At 47.0% G+C, this 20756-nt stretch overlaps 1 long non-coding RNA gene across 1 annotated transcript; it reads left to right on the top strand.

Annotated features, from left to right (window-relative positions):
* The first annotated feature begins 105 nt into the window (after positions 1 to 105).
* On the top strand, positions 106 to 3548 carry LOC141370949 (uncharacterized). The gene is made up of 2 exons (XR_012375469.1): positions 106 to 684; positions 928 to 3548. It is a non-coding gene; the product is annotated as an uncharacterized lncRNA (long non-coding RNA).
* Positions 3549 to 20756: the final 17208 nt, after the last annotated feature.

Here is a 20756-nt window from a genome sequence, read left to right as displayed (position 1 = left end):
CCCCCCCCCCCCCCCGTGGCGGTGGAGGAATCGTCCCGTTGAGCAATGCCCTCGAGTGACGCGGCACAGGGCTATAAAAGCAAAAGTTGTGGCCCGTCTATCAGGAGTCAGCGACAGGGAGGGTCCTGCCTTTGGGTTTAGTGGTGGGGTGGAAGTTGCCAGTTTAGGGCGTCAGGGGACAGATGGGGGAGATGACAGAGGCTACTCAAGGGGTTTGGGGTACAAGGGCAAGGAAGGTTAAAGAGGAAGCTAGATCTTGGGGAAGGTATGGTGGGGAGAGTTGCGTTGACAGTTCCCGCAGTGACCCAGGGGAGGACAGCCCTTCAGGCCGGACTTCAGCTGCCTGCTGGAGAAGGGGAACTTGACCTCTAGGAGGGCGCTGCCCTGTGTGGCCCCGGCGAGCCCCAGTGTCCTGGTTTGTGTGGGAGGAGAAAGGCAGAAGCGAGAGGAGGCAGGATCTCGCCACCTTTGCAGGAGAGGAAGCGGAACTGGGCAGCTGATGCCAGGAGAATGATCAGGAAGGAAGGCAGTGGGGTGTAGGGCCGCAGGTGGGCAGACCTTGAATTTGTCAATACCAGCAGCCCCCTTTTCTTTCAGAGGGTTGCGACCCCGCGTGGGGATGAGGCCTGGTCTTGTGGAAACTGAACTTAACCTTGGCGGGGCTGACAGCTCTGGCCCAGGGTGGTATGTAATTTTGGTTCGGCCTGGGACAGGGTCCAGGTCGTGCCCAGCCTGGTGGAACCCTGGTCTGGGTGTGAGGCTAGACCCCTTGTTGGAGGTGAGGGTGGTCTCAGGAGTGATTTGAGGAGGCAAGGTGCCATCTAAAACAGTTAATTGTTGTGGCGCCTGATGTCTGACAGGCTGGGGCTGCTGAGGCAGGATGTTTGTGTGTCTGCGGACAAAATTGACCCACACTTTATTTTCCAGGTGGCAGTGCTCCCCTTTGGACTTTTCCTCTAGGTTCGGTGCTAACTTCTGTGAGCTCACTCTGCTCTTCCTCCTCCTCCTAATTTTCTTGAGGTTATCCATTCGCTTAAAACATTGCTTCTGGTAACCTGGTAAGCCTGGGAAAGTTGCCGAAGGCCCTGAGAAATTCGGTTGTGTTGGTAATCGTGAAGGAGGAAAGGCCCTCCCTGCTGAGACTCGGGGTGGGATGGGGTGGTGTTGCTTGCCTGTGGAGAGGGTGGGGATCGGATGTGTACCTTGGGTGGGCCTGCAGCATGTACCAGCTCAAAGTTACAAAACGCCTCATGGACCATGGTTTGTTACTATAGTGTTCATCGTGGTGATCAGATGGCATCCAGGAGAAATGGAGCCCCTGGCCAGTGTGAGTCATAGCAGTGCAGGAGGGGAGACCCTGAAGGAGAGAGCCCGCCCAAATTGATGTCTGCGGATGGAATTTCCAGAGGCTTAGGAGGTGGAAGTTCTCCGATGTCCTGTTTCCAGGCCTTGCTCAGGAAGCCCTGTATTCAGGAGGCTGTTTAAGGTTTTCAGATGAGCTTATGAGGGGGGCAGTCATTAAAAGTCCAAAGCAGATGCATCGGGCCATCCGCAGATGTGTTGCTTTGATCCAGGAGCGCCAACCTCCAGGCATGTGGATGCCAGCAGGCACCCCTCCTTTTCTGGGGTGGAGGTTTTCAGATGCTGCATCTTCTAAATTGAGCCTCCAGTCATAACTGGTTCTGGGCTACGAACTTTGCTTCAAGAAGATTCTTAAGCTGTAGGACGTTCTAACATGCCACGAGCAGAGGGATGCCTTGTAGATGAATCTTGCAGATGGAGCCCCAGTGACGCTCTCACCTGCCCGCCCGCCCGCCTGCCTGCCAGCCTGCCTGCCTGTGCATTGGTTGGAGGAATTAGTGTGATGGTTTAACCTGTATTTTGGGAAAGTGTTCACGTTTGAAATGCCTTAGGCAATACTTAAATGAAGCATACTGGCAAATTGGGGGGGTCGCTGTGTTATGCTACAGTCTTGGGGGCACGGGTTGGTTGTGGCCAAATTCTTAGAAATGGCAGATCTAGTTTGGGCATTGCAGTTGCATTGCAGGTAACTAAGTGAAGGGAGAATAGCTGGGGTACTGTTATCTTTGATGCTGTTCTTTTAAAAAAGTGAATTTTGAGGGAGTTTTCAAAGTAATCTTTAAATGGGAGGACCCTGAGGTGTGAGAGGTGGGGGTGGGGCACACCTTGACTTGGTACTGGGAGGGGTGGGGGTAAGGAAAGGGAGAGGGTTGGGTTGGTTAGGTGTATGCTGCAGAGGGTGGGGGTGGTAGCGAATGTGGGTTGAAAGGAATTTTGGCAAAAAAGGTCAAGTAGAGCTCTGGGGAATGTAACAGACAACTGGACAAAGAAAATACTAGTTAATGCTAGTAATTGTCTCTTGCACAAAAATTGCTTAGAAACTTTCAAAAAGTCTTTTAGAAATCTGCTAAATGCAGGGAAGGCAAAATTGTTTTGCTTTGCTGCTACGTGGGGAAGACTGAAAAGCTGTAGTTGAAGGGGGGAATGCTCATCTCTTGAAAGTGGGGGAGGGGTACAGAAATTCACATCAGCTGAGTAATAACCTTCACTGCTTCACTAGCTTCTTCAGTGGTTTATGTGAAGGTGTACAGTCAGTGTTGGAGCTAGAAGTTTTAGGAAACCTGTAAATGCCCCAGTTGTGAGCTTTTAAAGTATTTAAATTTTTAAAAAACTTAAAATTTTGGTGTGCACTGGAGATTTAGATGTACTCTTAACAGGTTTATAACGTTTCTGTTTACTGAGATTTTATGATTGAAAATTTTGAGCAAAGTGAAAATGCAATGGCTTTTAAAGGAACTTTGTTTTATAAAATCTCTTTGGGGTCTGTATTAACAGCAAAGTAAAAATTGTTGCTACTACCTTAGTTCTTGTAACAGAATAACCTTTTCATGGTCCCTGTAACTGTAATACTTGGTAGCAAACCATGTATCCTTGCAAAGGTTAGAGTTAACCGATTGTATCTTTAATTTGAATGTTTGTGCTTTTTAAATTGATCAGTACTTGCCGGGCAACTCAGTCAAAATCAGTTTGGGGAATAAACAAAATGGGCGGTTGGGGGGGTTGGGGTGGGGAACCTATACTTGATGTGGTCTGTTTTTAAAAATTCAGAGAAAGATCTGAAATACCATTTATGGTGATTCTTGTTTTTGAGATGTATCTATTGAATTGGTGAGGTAATAACCAGTGGCTTTTGATCCTGTTCCTCTTCCCTTTAAATTTCACTTCAAATTTAAACTCCCCAATATAAGCCTCTGGGATTTCTGTCTTCTGGTTTCTTTTTTAATGTTTAAAAATCTGTTGGTATAGTCCAGCTTTTAATCAGTGACTTGAGTACGATGAAACTGCTGTCCTGGGAATTTAAAGAGTATTGGTCATGCCTGTATGGGGAAATATGTGTGGGTGTATTGGTTCAAGTACTTCTGTGTTGCTCTGTCGGAAGAACTAGCTCTGCTGCATCATGTACGTGATTACTAATCATTTTCCTTCCCTCTTTACAGCACAAATAAAGGTTTGAGTTCTAAACTCAATTGTTGTATTGGTATGTTACGTTTCTTTATCTTTTCTGTAAACCAAGTTATCTTCAATGAAGTTGGATGTGTTTTTCTTACTGTAGATTTAGGCTGTGATTTGCTCTTTAGGAGCTTTAAATAATCGAGGTCATTTAGTGGAGCGTCGTAACCTCAAACAGAACTGGGATGTCTTGAATGGTATGGAGCCTGGTGGATGGCAATGGGGGCTCTGCTCACTGTTGGGAGTGTCTAGTGGTTGTGCAAAATGTGATGCTGAACCTTACAGCTGGTGAAGGTCAGTGTCAAGGTGCTGGGGGCATACTGGAACTTTTAACTGGTTAGATTTCCAAATGGTGTTGTCAGAAAGGGGGCCTATCATTGCTTAGGGGAAACCGTCTAAATAAAACACGTGTAATATATGTTTTCCATGCTTGTGGTTTGGGGGAGGCTGGAATGGAACTAGGTGTGGGTCTAAGCACATAATTTTCTACTAAAATGTTTCGTTTGGCTCTTTATTGGGTGACACGAGTTTGGGTTCATGTGTACCTGCTGTATGAAGCAGGCCAAGGTTATGCAGAGGGCGTGAGAAGAAGCTCTTTGAAGCACAGTTTGCTTCTTGACTCTGAATTGTTTCCTGGCTGGGGAGGTCGTGGTAGCTCCAACCAGGGAGCAAAGTCCTGCTGTTGGTGGTACCTTTACCCGTGGGCCCTAAGGTTTGGCCTCATGGGAGACAGGCCAGGCTCTGTGAAGAAGGCTTTCGTTTTGGAGGAAGCTGAAAGGGAAGCTCTCCTTTGAAGGGGAGCTAAGACCTGAGTTGGGGGGACAGGTGAGCGCTGTGACCTAAACACGGGTGGGAGAGCAGCTGTGGGACTCGCTGTCCCCCTCAGTCTTTGCATCCAGGTGGCCTGCTTGTGGGTCCTCCAGAACCCTGATGCGCCTGCTTCCAAGAACCTGGAGTTAGGTGCTGGGGAGGAGGAAGTGGCCTATTGGGGAGGTCATGGAGCTGCTGTTGAGTGGGGGCCGCTGCATGTGGGTTTGGGGATCCTTTCCCTGCTTGCCTCTCTGGTTCTTGATCCCCCTGGAACAACCTAGGCCTCCTTTCCTACTTACCCTTCTCTCTGCTTTGTACCCCAGCCCTCCCCCATCCGCCCTGGTTCTTGATCCCCCTGGAACAACCTAGGCCTCCTTTCCTACTTAACCCTTCTCTCTGCTTTGTACCCCAGCCCTCCCCCATCCGCTCTGCCCTTTATGCCAAACTGGTTCCTCCTCATTTTTTACATGGTGATTATGAAACTCTTGTTTCCAGCCTTGAGGATAACTGCTATAAATGCCTTTCTAAATGTCACAGTTTCCTAGCAACTGTGATGGGCTGATAAAGAATTTCCATAAGGGTGTAAATGTTTGCCATTGGCTGAGAGCAGGCAGCTGAAGGCTGAGCCCCTACCTCCTAGCCTCCGCCCAATCCAGGGGCTCCAGAGATGGTCAGTGAAAGAGATTTCTAACCTGTCTTTATGTGCACTTACTCTCAGGTCAAGTGGGATGGGTTGCAGGTGTGGAGGGCTGTGTTGGTGATTTTTGCTAATCAGTTTGCATTCTAGTGCATAAAATTCAGCCTTCACTCTTGAACTCCCACAGGCAGTGGATGATACAGTGAAATCCATTAGGTAGCAAATGGTGATCTAGTGCAAAGTAAAAGTGATGGGGCATAAGGATAGCAAAAAGCACATTTGGAAGTCCTCTGAAAAAGGACAATAGCCCGAGAGTGAGTATGGGTGGAGGCTCCTCTGCGGGCCCAGGTTGGACACTGCAGGAGTGGCCGGCGTCACAAAAGGGATTGGACCCTAACGGCCCCCTATTCCGCCCTGTCAGCGGTCCTTCGTTTGTGTCAGTGACCATGGACATCAAGGGACTTGTAGGACCTTTTATGCCGAACCTTGCCTCTCTCTGTCACTAAGTCTCTGGCGGAAATGTTAACCTCTGGTCTCGTGCAATGCTTTTTTATTGTGCGGTGCTGATATTGAATGAAGTGCAAAAACAGGCTTACGGATTCTTGTATGTTTTAAACGTTCATATGTAATACACAAAACTTGATGTAGTCTGGAAGTGGCAAGAGGAAGGTAGCAAAACAAACCAAAATAAAAAGATGTGATGGTGTATGTCCCCGGGAGTGGGCCTTTAGCTTGCTCTGGTGGGTGTCCCTTCCACTACCTTCTGGCCGCTGGGTAGGACAGTGCCTGCTGTGCTGGGGGCCTCCACCCTCCAGGCCCCCCAGCTCTGTACCTCCTTCCCTCTCTTTTAAATAACTCTTAACTGAGTTCTCGTGTATAAAAATGGTTTATCGTGGGGTTTACAAATAAAGTTGGAAAAAAACAAAATCCTCAGTAATCATCTGTTACTGGCATATTTGCTTCTAGAGGTTTCTTTCTTCCTATGCATAGGATATGAATTTTTTTTTAACAAAAATGGAATTATACTGTAAATTGTTTTGCAACTCCTTTCACATCTTTTCCTGTCATTTGAAGCATCTTTTGTGGTGGTGAGGTACTCCGCTGTGTGGCTTTATCAGTTTAAACAATCTCATTTAGGTGACCTAAATTATTTTCTAGTTGTTTTTTTTTCTCTTAGGTAGTAAAGCTGTGATAACCTTCCCTGTAGCTCACACTTTCTCTGAAGTCATCTGATATGACTTCTTTGGAATATATGAATATATGCAATGCCTATGTCAAACTTAGGACTTAAGGTTCATTCATGGTGCTGAATAGCCCTCCTGGGAGGGATTTTTTAAATTTGTTTTCTCACACTGATGTAAACCTGGCTATTTTCCCTTTTCCATAGAACGGGTATTGCCGTGTTAAAAACCTTAGATCCTTGGGGGGATCCAGGCTACTTTACTAGGGTGTTGCTTTGCTGCTGCTGAGACTGAACATTTGTGTGGATTAGCCATCTGCGGTGGTGTGTGTGTATCTGTGTGTGTCTGTGCGTGCACAAGTACACACAAGCTTCAGCTTCCTAATTGTTCATTTTCCTATTGGTTATTTTGTAAAAGCACTTACACGTTAAGGCTATTAATAACCTATGTTTGATGCAAATATTTCTCCTGGTTTATAGATTGCCTTTCATTTTGCTTATTGTGTTTGACATACAAAAGTGACACCGGTTTTCTGAGGTCATCACTCTTTACGGTTTCTATACTTGGTGTTGTGCTTAGATCTCTCCCACCCCAGAAGTATATAAATATTCTATATTGTGACACTTCTGGTTCATGTTTTTACATTTACACATGTGCTGCAGCTGGAGTTCATTGTGCCGCCTGGGGGCCGGGGGCAGGGGCTGATGTGCTCTCAGAGCCCCCGGAGCTTGCTCCCCTCCCAGTGCCGGCCTCCCTGGGGCTCCATGATGGAGTGAGTGGCAGAGTCCTGTGGGCCATGAGGGTTGTTGTCACAGTGGAGAGGACTGTGGGAACAGGCAGGTATGGTCTCCTAGTGGGGTCCTGGTTGTGGCTCCCCTCCTGGCTCCCCATTCCGCCATCCTAATTGTTTGGGACCTATGGCAACCCTCCCCGGGGCGGTGGGGGGAGGTCAAAAGCAGGTACACAAAGATGGATCTGGGTTCTACTGACTTGGCCACTCGGCAGCTTTACGAACCAGAACAAGTTACTTAACCCCACCGACCAAGCCTGCTTCCGACATCTGCACCACGGCGGTAAAGGCATATGCATGTTGGGCACACATCGCTGGCAGTGCAGCCTTCCTCTCCATTGCCCAGTCTCAGGGCCGACCCCTTGGTCCCGGTTCCCTCTCCCTGCCCTCTAGGCACCTGCCTGCCTTGCTCTGAGCCTTTTATGGAACGACAGTCAGTGTGCATATTCTGGTCTGTTCTGGTTTTGCATTTAATTTTGTTTCCATCCACATCTCCCTGTATCAGCGGAGTCCACAAATACATTGGAAGTGGCTTTTTCTCGGGGTTGTTGGTTCTCCCACAAGAATGCCACAGATGGGCTTCTAGAGGTCTGTGAATGCTCAAACTGTGAATGAATGAATGAATGAATAAATAAGTAAATAAATAAAATAATATAGCTTGCTGAAGAAGTCCATGATCTCAAAAAAGATCAAATGAACAACTGCATTATTTTATCCCACAGTGCTTATGCTGTAGGATGTGTAGTCAAGTCTCAAGTTGTAAGCAATGTTTTGACTATTTTAGATGGCGCCTGCTGTGAGCATCTCTATGAATTTGGTGTCCCGTTTGTTCCCCAGAGTGGCGTGGCCTGGTCCGTGAGTGTGCGTGGTTTTACAGCTCTTGTCACAGACTCAGATACTCTCCGGAAAGCTTACATTTCCTCTTGTGAGTATATCCCTTTCCCCACATAGTTGCTAACATCAGGTTTTTTAAATGGTGGTAAAATACACGTAACATAAAATTTATCTTCTTAATCATTTTTAAGTGTACGGTTGAGTAGAGTTCAATTTATTGTTGTGCAACCAATCTCTAGAACTTTTTCATCTTGCAAAATTGAAATTATATACCCAGTAAACTCCCCATTCCCTCATCCCTTTAGTCCCTGGCACCCGTCATTCTGTTTTTCTCTCTGTTTTTCTCTCTGTGAGTTTGACTACTCTAGGTACCTCATGTTAAGTAGAATCATAAAGTGGCTTATTTTACTTGGCATAATGTCCTGAAGACTCATCTGTGTTACAGCATGTGTCAAAATTTTCCTCCTTCTTAAAAGAGTTGAAACAAGGGCGACTGGCTGGCTCAGTCAGTACGGCGTGCAACTCTTGATCTCGGGGTCATGAGTTTGAGCCCCAGGTTAGGCGTAGAGATGACTTTAAATAAATAAGCGAGCGGAAACATATCCCATGGTATGTAACATCTTATTTATCATCTGTCAGTTAACACTTGGGTTCCTTCCACCTTTTTGGTTATTGTGAATAATGCTGCTATGAACATGGGTGTACAAATACCTTTTGAAACCCTGCTTTCGTTTCTTTGGGCAATACACCCAGAAGTGGGATTGCTGGATCATACGGTATTTCTATTTTTTATTTTTGAGGAGCCGCACAGTTTTCCGTAGCAGCTGCACCACTGTATATCCCCGGCAGTTTGCAAGAATTCCGATTTTCCACATTGTCACCAACACTTGTTCTCTATTGTTGTTTGAAATAGTGGCCATCCTACTGGGTGTGAAGTGTGTCTGCTTTGATCTACATTTCCATAATAATTAGTGATGTGGAGCATCTTTCTATAGGATTGTTGGCCCTTTGTATGTCTTGTTTGGAGAAATATCTTTTCAAGTCCTTTGCCCATTTTTAAAACTGGGTTATTTTTTATTGTTATTGATTTGTAGTTCTTCAAATATATTTTAGATATTAACCCTTTATCAGATCTGTGATTTACAAATATTTTCTCTCATTGTGTATGTTGCCTTCTCAGTCTGTTGATGGTGTCCTTTGATGCCCAGAAGTTTTTAATTCTCGTGTAGTCCAGTTTATCCTTTTTTTACTTTTGTTACCTGTGCTTTTAGTGTCATTTCCAAGAAATCATTGCCAAGTCCAATGTTATGAACTATTTATTGCTACTTTTAAAAGTACTTCGGTAGTCTTAATCCCTATTTTTGAACTTAATGGTTAGTCTATTTTACCATTTGATTTACCATCTGCCTTTTCCTCTTTGACCACTTACCATATGAAATTCCATATTGATTTTCATAATGATCGTGAATTCTTTGTTCACTTCAGAAGGTAAGCTTTTGCCAGTTAACGATTGTCAAACTTATTCTGTTTTGTCCCTTTTTTTGTTGGTGCAAAAAGTATCTATCACACAAGGACTTTTAAAACATTCATCTACCAAGTCTAGTGATAACTAATAAGTCTGTTGGTTTTGCTTCTGATTACTTTTTCTTTAGTATCTAAACATGTATGTACTCTCATGGTTTAATAAGTACTCGTCACCATTTAAGGAGTTACGAATCCAACTTAGGAGTGGATCTAAATTAATTCTACTTATAAAGTTGAAATGTCAAACTTTTATTGAGCAAACACTATCTTTGTTTTGTTCCAGGTCAATATTAGTGTCTTAAGATCATCTGCCTAAATCTGTTTCTGGAGTTTTTATCCTCTAATTTTTGTTGTTTCTAATCAAATACAGCAAATTTTAATGACTGTCACTATTTATTATGTTTAGTAAATGGAGACTCTGCTCCTTTTTTTTTTTTTTTTTTTTTGACTCTGCTACTCTTAAGGCAAGAATATTCTCTCCCTGTTGGAACTCAAGTACACAAAACTGGGTTAATCTTTGGTTCATGGTATAACATGGCTCTTTTATTTGCTACATTGATGTTTTTAATGATGTGGTAAGCATTTCGGAATCTTCTGTTCAGTATGAAAACTAGGACTTTAGACAGTAGCGTCCTCTACCTATGAGGTCGTGCCCGCCCCTGCCATTTCCTGCCCATCTCCCTGCCTCCTCTAGGCCAGCATATCTTCATCCTGAATACTGGGTTTACCTTTACTTGCTTTCTTTTCGTATAACTCTAAAAAAAAATCTACCTAAGTATGTTTCTTAAGTAAGCTCCAGGCATTCACAGCCCCTTGGGGACAGCACGGCACAGTAGCTCTCCCTCCCTGTGCTGTCTGGGTCTGGGACTGCCCATTTAGCACAAAACAAGAATGGACTAACAGACTTATAGTCTGCTTCTGGTGCTCTTTCCCCTAAGCAGGTCCTGAGCTATTCTAGGACAGCAGTTGTGACCTGTGCAGAAAGCAGCATTTAACTATATCTTATTTGTTGGTTTGTGTGGTCTGTTGAAATCTCACCTGGTATCCATCTGTAGGCATTTCTGATCCTAAGTGGAAAAGGATTGCACTCCAGCGGGGCACAATCCGCTCTCTCTCCTGCCCTTTTCTCAGCACTGCCTCTCAGAGGCCACCAAATGCCAGGAGCACAGGTGGGAACCTGGCTCTCTTACTCGCCTAATAGGGTCACAGAGAGCTTAACATTGGGGATCCCAAAGCCCAGGATCTGCCCCGGATCGGTACACTGTCCCGCTGCCTCCTCTGTTATGTAACAGTTGTGTGACCAGCTGTCTGTGTGTCAAAGCAAGGCCCTGCCCCTGCCGCATGCTGACCCCAACGGCAAGGCTCTGCTGGTTTTCTTCCGATTTATTTCAAGGCATAAAAAATGTTCAAAGTATTACCTGCATGTGTTAAAAATTCAAACCCTGTAAAGGGGATAGAGTGACCTCTTTCTCTAACCCCCAGCCTCCCTTCCCACAGGGGCAACTATTGTGGCCGGTTGCTGGTTCTTTCTGGAGAATCCTGTGTACGTATTTCCCTACGGAGATCCTGCTATACACACCCTGTCTTGTACTTTGGATTGTTCAGTTAACAACAGTACATCAAGGAGCTCACTGCATATCTCTTTTTTGGTCTACCTTGGGCTTTTTCCACATCTGTGTGATAGTCCATGTTTGAATTAACCCATTTCCATTTTGGGGAACAGTTAGATTGTTTCTAGCAAGTTTTACTGTGTATAAGGCTATATTGAATATGGGTCTACATGGTTCTTTGTGTACATGGGCAACTGTGCCTCTGGGGAAAGCTTCCTATACAGGAGGATTCTGGGTTCCAAACATGATGGGCATTGCCCACCTATGTACACGGTGTCTAACACGGTCCTTAAGTTGTTCTGGTTGATGTTTCCCTACACCTTTACGAACACTGTGTTCTTAAATTTGGTTATTTGTCAATGTGAGAAGTGAAAATAGTATTTCACTGTAGTTTTGACTTCTATTTCTATCGGGCTGTGTGCTTATGGATTTTCAAGAGCTTTATATATTGAAGGAATGAACCCTTTGTCATTTGTGCTGCAAATACTTGACTGATTGTCATTGATCTTGATTTTACGTGTCATGCAAAAAATTTCCTGTTCAGGGTTTTAAATATACTTAGTTATTTATCAGTGTTTTCTTTTATGGCTTCTGGGTTTTAGGACTCAGGTTACCAAGTACCCTCCTTAAAGATGGGCACACCTCCGCCTTCCCCAACCCACCAACAGCTGCGGTTCCCTGCAGCCCTGCCCTGGCCATTTCGGGGTTTATCTTTGCTGATTGGAAGGCAGATCCAGCCTCCGTGTGTCAGTTTGCACTGTTTGATTCTGTGAAGTTGAGTTTTGTTGGCTGAAGTGTGTGCCTGCTTTGTGTTTCACTTACATTTTCACTTCCTGAGAACTCTTTACTTGAGGACATTGACCCTTGTATATTACAAAACATTTTTCAGGTTTATAGTGTGCCTTTCTTTTCTCTTTTTTCTTTCTTGAGTATAGTTGACACACGACATGACATCGGTTTCAGGTTGTAGTTTGTCTTTTAAATGTACATGTTGGATCTTGCTGATGGTTTTAAGTTTTGTCATCAAATCTATTATTATCATGGTTTCATACTTTGATGTTAATGCTGTATTTCCCACTGGTTTCTTTGTGCTTTCATTTTTGACATTTGACATAACTCTTTAATCCATCTAGAAGTTGTTTGGGTGTTTGTACAGTATGAGGTAAGAATCTAAATATTTCAAGATGGGCTAACCGATGTTCCTAGTACCACTTCCTGAATAGTGCTTTCTCTACTGATGTGAAATGGCATTTGTTAGTTATGGACTAAATATTTTAATATAATTGAGTCTATTTCTGAACTTTCTGGTCTTCCACCAGTTTGTCTTTCCTCTGCCAGCCCAATGTTTTCGTATGTTAGCTTTATCCTACCTGATTGTAATATGTGCTGATACCATCCCCTGGCATTCTTTTTGAAGGTATTCTGATTTTTACTGGAATTGCATTACATTTATCAATATATTATGATATCGAGACACCCCATTTAGGAACTGGCCTCCCTGTTCATTCAGGATAGGATGATTTTCATGTCCCTCAGGAATTTGAGACTTGTACAAGTTATGTACATTTATGAGGTTTGCTTCTAGAAATGTTATATTCTGTGTTGTGGTTAGATACATTTTTCTATTAAAATTTCTGATTAAGGTAGCACATGGTAAGACTTGTATATATATGTTATTTTGAAAATAAATATGCTGATTATTAGGGCCAATTGGGAGGCAATAAGACATCTTGGCTGAAAGGGCAGACTTTTGAGTCAGATGACCGTGCGCTCTCCTGCTGGACCTGCCTCTTACTTATTTTCTGTGTGACCAGCTCCCTGCCTCAGTTTCTCCATTTGTGAGAAGGGATAATCCTAGTATCCACTAAGAAGCGGGATGAGGGTTAATGAAATGATGGAGGCATTGTGCTGGGGGCTCTGCTGACACGGAGTGAGCACTGTTCTGTTGGGATATTGAAGTAAGAGTCATCTAATGGTTCTGTCCTCCATGTGATTTGTTCCATTTTTCGTGCTTCTTTCCTCCTGTCTTACTGGCATTGGCTCTCATCGCTAATGAGCCATGAGCATTGTGGTCTGGTTCCCACCCAACCCTCTGGTGGGATCTGTCAGCAGGTGGAGAAGGGTCAGGCTGGCCCTGGGAGGTGCCGGTGAGCCCCCAGCAGCACATGTCAGGCTGCCCATTGATCATCTTTCTGGTGGTCCTCAGTTGGGGTGATCTGCTGGGGAGAAACATCTTAAATTTTATTTTATTTTTTTTAAAGATTTTATTTATTTATTTGAGAGAGAGAATGAGAGATAAAGAGCACAAGAGGGAAGAGGGTCAGAGGGAGAAGCAGACTCCCTGCCGAGCAGGGAGCCGGACGTGGGACTGGATCCCAGAACTCCAGGATCATGACCTGAGCCGAAGGCAGTCGCCCAACCAACTGAGCCACCCAGGCGCCCTAGAAACATCTTAAATTTTAATATTTGCGTATTTTAACAGGTATTTGAAAATTGCTGGTTTTCTATTTATGATACTAATGTTTCCTTTTAAAAGGAATTTATTTTTCCTCTTTTTAATTGAAATATCCTACACATACCATAAAATTCATGCTTTTGAAGTGTATAATTCAGTGGTTTTTAGTATATTCAGTGTGTTGGCAATCGTCACTATTATCCATTTCCAGAACGTGTCCATCTTCCCAGACAGAAGCATGGTACCCATAAAACAGTAAGTAACTTCTATCCTGCCCTCCCACTGGTGCCTGGTAACCTTTATTCTACCATCTGTCTCTATGAATTTGCCTATTCTAGGTTCCTCATGTAAGTGGACTCATATGACATTTGTCCTTTTGTGTCCATCTTATTTCGGTTAGCATGATGTTTCCAGCGTTCATTCATGTAACAGGATGTCATTCCTTTGTGAGGCTGCATAATATCCCATCGTCTGGCTAGACCATATTTTGTTTATCCAGTCATCACTTGGACACTTGGGATGTGTCCAATTTTTGGCTATTATGAATAATGCAGCTGTGACCTTTTTATGTGAACATGTTTTAAATTGTCTTTGATATGGACCTAGGAGTGGGACCACTTGCTGGGTCTGATGGTAACTCTCTGTTTAACTTTTTGAGGAACTGCCGAACTGTTCTCCAGTGTAGCAGCACCATTTTTCATTCCCGCCAGTAACCTAGGAGGGTTCCAATTTCTCCACATCTTCAACACTTGTTCTTATCTGGCTTTTTGTGTTTTTTATAGAAGCTCTCCGCCCAATGTGGGGCTTGAACTCATGACCCAGAGGCACGTGCTCTTCCAACTGAGCTAGCCAGGCGCCTGTCTGGCATTTTGATTATAGCCATCCTAATGGGGGTGAAGTAGTCTCTCGTGTCGTTTTGGTTTGCATTTGTTGCGAAGCACCTTTTCCTGTGCTTGTCGGCCAAGTGTAGATCTTCTTTGGAGGAGTGTCTATACTGAGCCTCTGTTCCCTTTTTAACGGGGTGTTTCTTGTCTCATTGAATTTCTTTGTTTCTTTGTATATTCTGGATACTAGACCCCAATCAGATAGATGATTTGCAGATACGTGTTCCCCTCCTGGGGGTTGTGTTTCTACTTTCTTGGTAGTGTTCTTTGACATAAATTTATATTTTAAAAGTAACTTGATTTAAGGAAAGAAAAAAAAGGACTGGCCGTACTCAGATGTGGCAGAAAATGTCCAGGTGTTGTATGAATGATTAAGGTGGTGGGGGCAGAGAACAGAGTGTGACCCGGTCCTGCCCTTGGTGCGTCCCTTCACGTGCGGTGTCACCAAGCATCTCCTGGTGCGTGAGCTGGGATCATGTCAGTAGATTGCTTAGAAGTTGCTGTTTTGTCATTTAAGTCCATATTAGATACTGGATTTATTCAGCTATCTTTCCTGTATCTTTCTAAATGAGCATCCAGTTTTTCTCCTTTCATTTTCTCATGATTAATTGCATCATGGATTATTAAGCGCTCCTGTGATTTCTGAGACACACCATTCCCAGGCCTGGAGCTTTAGTCTGTCAGCATGGAAATGAACTGGAAGGTCCACTTCACCTTCAGGGTGCGGTCAGGCTGGTGTTGGTATCAGAATGTCCGGAAAGGCAAAGACACCCATCAAGAGCCCAGCTTTGAGCTGGACAGCTGGGTTTCTCTTCCCTGCTTTGCCACTTATTAGCACATGACTTTGGCCAAATTTCTTAAATCCTGGAAGCCAGTTTCTTCAATAAGATGGGGACAAAAATCGAGTTGGAACATAATTCGTCGTTGGTGTGAAGCTGAAATGAGGTCCAGCGGCCGAGGGGCTGGGAGTGAGGGGCGCTGCCGTCTCCTGTCCTTGTCGGGATAGAAATACCGCGGGCAAGTGCCCACCTCATGCAGAGCAGAGTTCTGTCACACTGCCTGGGGCTGCCACTTCTTTTTGGAGGTTCGATGGTCTTCGAGAACTTTCCATTTCTTCTACAGGCTAGTCCGTATTTCTAGTTCATTGTAAGTCAGTTTTTCAAACTTAAATTTTCTAAGAAAATTGCCATTTTCATATGTATTAGTGTAGAGCATTTTTTTGCATTTTAATATCTTTATTAATAGTTTTCACTTTTTTTCCTGGTTTTTCTTGATCTGAAACAGGCTCTCAAGAAATCTATTTAATTGGGGCGCCTGGGTGGCTCAGTCGGTTAAGCGTCTGCCTTCGGCTCAGGTCATGATCCCAGGGTCCTGGGATTGAGCACTGCATCGGGCTCCCTGCTCAGCGGGAAGCCTGCTTCTCCCTCTCCCTCCACCTGCTGCTTCCCCTGCTTGTGCTCTCTCTCTCTCTCTCTCTCTCTCTCTCTCTCAAATAAATAAATAAAATCTTTAAAAAATTTATCTATTTTATTAGCCTTTTCAAAGAAGCAGCTTCAGATAGAGGAAGCAGTTCTACTGCCTTCATGTTGTAATTTGTTAATTCTGCAGCTTTCCTCAGATGTTGTTTTGTTAATCTTTCTGGAATCCCGCATGGTCATGCTGAACTGGGCAGGCAGCAGGCAATGCGAAGTAATGGAGGCTGGGGCAGGAGGCTGTCAGTCCTGCGCCAGCCCCGCAGGGCCACCAAACCCAGGGAGGGGGGTCTTTGAGCTCTCCCTTGAAGGGTGCATGAAGCTGTAAAAAAGAGCATTCCCAGCTGAGAGAAGGGCATGAGCAAAGCCTCTGAGCTGTGAGGGGAACTGGCGGGAGCTAGGGGTGTGGGGGCGGGCCACGGTGAGGGTTCAGGATGTGCCCAGCAGGACACTGCAGACTTCCCATCTGTATTTGGGGGAAAGAGTTTGCCGTTCTTATTTCCCATATGCTTTGTGGTTTCAGTTCTGGTGTATAATTTGAACATAGTTATTTAAGAGTATGCTTTAAAATTTCCAAGATTTGGAAAGGCTTTTTTTTTTTAACTATTATAATCTATTTTTGTCTTAATGAATGGTTACCCAAGGAAGTACCCTGTACAGTTCTGCCTTTTTGAATCTGTGGCTCACTTTCTTCATTGCTTAAGGTATGACTATTTTTATATACGTTCTGTGGCATTTGAGAAAGTATTCTTTGTCCCGTTCCCTATTTTTGGATTGGTCCCTCTCGATGGTTTTTGGTCCAGTCCAGACCCACCATATTCCTCTGTAATGAGAAGCGTGAAGATGTTTTCCCCACCACTTCTGGTTCCCCGTCCACCACCCCCCGCCCCCCACGCCCCCAGACTGCTTACCAGTTTTGTTCTGTGTTTTGCTGCAGTGTGTGTGGTACATGGAGACTCCAGATGGCATGATCCGCCCCTGCAGGGGTGGAGTGCAGGGGTGGAGTGCGTGATGCTGGCGGGGGGCCCAGGAACCTACCCCCCTACCCCGCCCCCAGCCGGACTGTCTTCTCGTATGCATTTGAATGAAGTGCCTGTGTGTTGGGGAATTTTCAACAGGTGAATTTTGAAATGACTTTTACATCTAATTTCTGTTTCCTGCTCACATACGTGTTCATCTTACACAGTTGGGACTGGTAGTTATTTTGCTTTTTTCACTCCAGGTTCCTGGGTGGGCACGGTTACCCGAGCTGAAATAACCCACCTGTTGTGATTGAGGCCCCCAGGACATTCCAGGGTGTGAGCCTGCCCCCGGGCCGCTGGAGGCTTCCGTGTGGGCTGGTTCCAGCATTTTGTGATTATAAATTACACGGTCACAGACACCTTTGGGCAAATCCCTTTTATACCTCAAGGCTGCTTTCGGTTTGCACTCCCCACTGGCCAGAGGGAAGGAGTGGCCATTTCTGGCTTCTCTGCTCCCTGCCCTGTGTCCTCCGGGCAGTTCGAGGGGCCAGTGATATACGCCTGTTTTCCCCACGGCCCTGTGAACACGGTTTGTCCTGGTTTTGACTGTGAGTGCGTAGTGCTTCCTGGAAGCGATTTTAATTTTCACGGGGACTCGTTTCCCGGTGTAGATCATTCTCTGGATTTCCTTAAGTACACACCTCAAGGGTTTTGTCACTAACGTGTTGAATTAATTCTTTCCTCATCTTACAGAGTGTTTTTTGACTACCCACCCCCCATTTCTGAGGCCTTTTAAGGTCAGAGCTTTGTTGCTTTGTCAGGTTGGGACTTAGATGGCTGATTCCTCTCTCCTGCTGCAGTAAGTAAGTGCCTGTCCTTTGTGGTGTGTTTGGGGGGCTGAAGCCTGAAGGGAGCCTACGAGGGGAAGCTAGGAGGCCGTGGAGTGGGGGGGGGGCATGAGGGAGATGGAGGGAGGGGGGATGGAAGCCTGGAAGCCCCAGACCTTGAGGGTGTGTGTGTGTGTGTGTGTGTGTGTGTGTGTGTGTGTGTGTGTGTGTGTGAAATGGGACTGGCTCTACTTGAGTTCCTCAGGACTAGTAGAGAGGACCCTGTTCTCAGCCTGACCTGATGCACCTGTGTGACCCTGAACTGGTTTCAGTCCTCTCTGAGCCTCCGCTTCTCATCTGGACCCTGCTGGGGAGCGGCTACTGAGCTCCTCGGGGCCGACAGGAGGGTCCAGGGGCCCTCCCCTAGTGAGAGGCCAGGCCAGGACTCCTGGACGAGGACCGCGGAGCTTGTGGGGTGCTTCCACCGGACCCGCCGTGGGCCCACGGGAGGCAGAGCCCAGCCTGGGAGCCGCAGGTGCTGTGGGCAGCAGACTGGGAAGGTGGCCCAGGGCAGGTAAACTGGCTAAGGGTCCAGGGCGGGCTTCCTGTTCCTCCTGTCTCTTGGACCCGTCCTCTCGGGAACTCAGACCCCCGTGGGAGGCAGGTGGGGGCGCTGTGCTTCTGACTTCATTTTCAGGCAGTGACCTCACAGCTGGCAGCGGTGGAGAGATGGAGGCTGGGAGGCGAGGCAGCTGGGCTAGTCTGTGTGGCCGCACGCAGCAGGGGCACAGCCTACTCCGAGGACCATTGGCATTTGAGCTGAGCCAGGGTGCTTGAAGTGTCCCCTAGTTCTTAGATTTCCTGTTCCAATGAAACACTTGAGATTTTTGTCTTTAATTATAAAAGGAATCTGCAGAGAGTTAAAAATTCAAGCCATGGAAAAGGTGTAAAGTAAAATAAAATCCCTCTCCCATCACCCATCTCAGCCCTACTACATAGAGGTGGCCTCTCAAGTTTCTCAGGATCTTTCTGGAAATTTTTGTATCCGTACAAGGACTTGTCACTGCTGACAGTGTCCTAGAGTAAGCAGGACCATAACTTGTGGTTCCGTTTTCCCTCTGACTTCATGAGCTCCTGCAGTTGGGATGTGCATCCAGCACCACAGGAAACCGTAGCCAAGAAGCCAAGGGGACACTCGTCCCCCCCCCCCCCCCGCTCTACCTTTGAACGGGCTACCAGGGGAGGGAGGGGTGAGCCTGGGAAGGGGGTTGGCACGGAGCCGCCGCAGGTGTTTCTTTTACTGGATGCGGCTCATGGCCGCATTCAGGTTTTGCTTTTCACCTTTGAGTCTGAGAAAACAAGGAGGAAAAAGCAAAAGGCGCTGGTGGTGGCACGCCTAGCACTGCTGGGCCAGGGTTCGAGTCCCTGTGGCGCCCCTGCTTCCTTCCTTCCTTCCTTCCTAACTTCCTTCCGGCTCCCAGCTCCAGGCCCTTCCTCCCCCTCCGTGGTCCGGAGAGAGACGCGTGGGGCTGGGGTACCACGGGCCTCCCCAGGAACACTCCCCTCCACGGTCTCCTCCCTCACCCCTCTGGAGGACCTGGGGCTGGGCGGTCAAGGGCTCTAGCGGCTGCAGCCCCTCCCCCCTGCCCTGAGCCATATGCAGAAGATGAATTAGTCCCTTTGAGAAGAAGAGAGGGCGCCTGGGTGGCTCAGTTGGTTAAGTGACTGCCTTCGGCTCCGGTCATGATCCTGGAGTCCTGGGATCGAGTCCCACGTCCGGCTCCCTGCTCAGCGGGAGGCCTGCCTCTCCCTCTGAACCTCCCCCCTTCTCATGCCCTCTCTCTCTGTCAAATAAACAAAATCTTAAAAAAAAAAAGAGAGAGCTTGGGGGATCTGAACCCCAAGACTGAGGGGTCCACCTGCAGTGACAATATTCCTCAGGGTGCGCTCCCCCCATGGCCGCTTCCATCTGAGGCTCCCAGGACCAACTCCCCACTGCCCTCCACCTCGGAGGACCAGGATGGCTCCGGGAGGGCTGAATGGATGAGGTCAGAGGGGCAGAGCTCTGGGCTGGCAGGTCGGGGTGTGGAGTGGCCCTGGGGGAGCAGAAGGGAGGGGCCCGCTAACTGACCCAGGGGCAGGAAATGGGGCAGGAGGGGCCAGAGTGGGCCCTGAGGGGTCTGACACTGCACTGTCCAGGCACCTGGGACCTGGAGGATGCATCCCAGGAGACCCCCCAGGTCAGGACCCAGACGGGGCAGTGTGCCCTGATCCTAAGCGAGTTCCACGCAAGCCCCTAGCAGCTGCCACCTCTGTCTCTGGGATTCCTTTGGCCTCTCTCCCAGCTTTGGCCAGCCTCCCCATCCCTCCCCCACATCCCCAGAAAGAGGTCAGAGGATCACAATCCAGTTCACTGGCCATGATACTGATGCTGTCTGCACATTGGAACAGGGCTGCCGTGGCTCCAGCCTGAGCCCACGGTTCCCGGGGAACCCCTGCCCCTCACTGCAATAACCTCTTCCTTCAACAACCCATGTCTCATCAGGAACCCTGGAAGCAGAAGGGGAGATGTGCAAAGTCGGCCGGGCAGGCGGGGCCTTCTCCTAGCCAGGCCGGGGGGGCCCCCCTACCTCTCAGAACCCAGTTAGAGTCCCAGGTCCTGGTCTCAGCCCAAACTCAGGTCATGTGATAGGACAAGTCCTCCCCGGAGAGCTGGGCTCCTATGAGCGGGAGGGGACACCAGACCTGGACAAGCCTGAGGGAAATGCCATGTGCAGGGCAGAGGGAGGGGATGAGGGCACACAGAAGGGCAGGAAGCTGGTCAGCTTTGGTTGAGAGATTATCCTTTTTGTTGTTGTTGTTAGAGCACAAGCAGGGGGAGTGACAGAGGGAGAGGGAGAGGCAGGCTCCCCGCTGAGCAAGGACTCAATCCCAGGACCCTGGGATCATGACCTGAGCCGAAGGCAGACGCTTAACCGACTGAGCCGCACAGGTGTCCCGACAGAACATCTTCAGGGACCTTGGGGGGCAGAGGGTGCCTGGCCAGCTCAGTTGGTGGAGTGTGCGACTCTTGATTTTGGGGTTGTGAGTGCGAGCCCCACAGTGAATTTATTTAAAAAAAATTTTTTTAAGATTTTATTTTTAAGTAATCTCTACACCCAACATGGGGCTCAAACTCACAACCCTGAGATCAAGAGTCGAACTCTCTACCAACTGAGCCAGGCAGGTGCCCCCCACAA

This window comes from Callorhinus ursinus, unplaced genomic scaffold, assembly GCF_003265705.2.
Source record: "Callorhinus ursinus isolate GAN/ISIS: 27379988/994484 unplaced genomic scaffold, GSC_fseal_2.0 scaffold51, whole genome shotgun sequence".
In the NCBI taxonomy this organism is placed as follows: Eukaryota; Metazoa; Chordata; class Mammalia; order Carnivora; family Otariidae; genus Callorhinus; species Callorhinus ursinus.
Note: the sequence above shows the minus strand (reverse complement) of the source record. Positions and strands in the feature narration are given on the sequence as shown.